This window comes from Panthera uncia, unplaced genomic scaffold (genome assembly GCF_023721935.1).
Source record: "Panthera uncia isolate 11264 unplaced genomic scaffold, Puncia_PCG_1.0 HiC_scaffold_1011, whole genome shotgun sequence".
Taxonomy (NCBI): Eukaryota; Metazoa; Chordata; class Mammalia; order Carnivora; family Felidae; genus Panthera; species Panthera uncia.
In genome coordinates, this window is record NW_026057603.1 from 14,364 (window position 1) to 15,834 (window position 1,471).

General features: G+C 33.4%; 1 pseudogene; it reads right to left on the minus strand.

Moving 5' to 3' along the window:
* Positions 1-754: 754 nt before the first annotated feature.
* LOC125916707 (NADH dehydrogenase [ubiquinone] 1 alpha subcomplex subunit 5-like) lies at positions 755-1,099 on the minus strand (annotated as a pseudogene).
* Between the last annotated feature and the right edge of the window lie 372 nt (positions 1,100-1,471).

Sequence of the window (1,471 nt, forward strand, 5' to 3'; positions counted from 1 at the left end):
AGTTTTGAAACAGAAAAGTGTCTTCTAACTTTGTTCTTCTTTTGCAAGATTTTTTGCCATCCTAATCTCCTTGCATTTTTATATAAATCTCACATTCAGCTTGTCAGTTTCTGCAAAAAAGCCAGCTGGGAGTTTGATGGGGATTGTGTTGAATAATATTGTTCTCTTAACAATGTGAAGTCTTTCAGTCTGTAAACACGAACATCTTTCCATTTATTTAGATCTTATTTAGACCTTATTTAGATCTTATTTAGAAGTTTAGATCTTATTTAGAAATCTTCCTTAATTTCCTTCCACGGTGTTTTGTAGTTTTCAGCATAGAAGTCTTGTTCCTTCTTTGTTAAATTTATGCCTGCATATTTATTATTTTTGATGCCACTATAAATGAAATTATATTCTTATTTCATTTTGAGAACGTTGTCTGCTAGCATATAATATGCAAAAATTAATTTTTACGCATTCATCTTATACCCTACAAACTTGTGGAACTCATTTTTTGGTCCCGATAGTTTTTCAGTGCATTCCTTATTATTTCTCTATATAACATTTTATGTGCAAATAGAGATAATTTTACTTCTTGTTTTCCAATCTGAAGATCTTTTGTCTTCTTTTCCTTGTCTAATTGCCCTCACTCATTATACACTATCATGTTAAATACAAGTGCCAAGAGTGGACATTCTTTCTTTTTCTTTTCATATAACAGAACATTTAATTACATTGGTTTTCTATCACCACACTAGTCATTTAATAATGATTATATTGGCCATTTCCATTGGTTGGCAGGAGGCTCTTCCTCTAAAGGCTACCTTGATTTCCACTGTATCATTTTTCTGGCCAGACTTAGTTCATTTTCAGCCTGAAGAATCACTCCTATAGTTGGCCACCCTGAAGTTGGTCTTTGAATTTCTTAACACCTGATTCTGCTTTAACCATATTCAGCTTCTCAGTTGTAATCTATTCTGTATACTTTCTATATGCTGTATTTTTAGGAATTTGCTGAAGAACATTGAGAAACTTTATAATATTCTTAGCCTCTCTTGTGACTCTGACATCTAGCCAGTCCCACAAGGCTGATGGTCTTTTATAGCAAACCCACCATGACAGAGCCCAAGGGTGAACATTCTTGTCTTCTTCCTGATCTAAGGGGGAAAACAATCAGTTTTTACCATTTAGTGTCATGTTAGTTGTGGGCTTTTCATAGATGCCCTTTATCAAAAGGTTCCCTTCTATTCCTAGTTTGGGAGCATCTTTATCATGCAAGAGTCAAAGACTTTTTTTTTTTTTTTTTTTTTTTGTGGCTCTCTTGAGATGATTGTGTGTTTTCTGTCCTTCATTCTATTAATATAGCATTAATTGATTTTCAGATGTTAAACCAAGTTTGCATTCCTGGAATAAAGCTTACTTGGGTATGGTGTATAATCCTTTTATGTGTTGCAGGATTTGGTTTGCTAGTATCTCATTGAGGACTAGA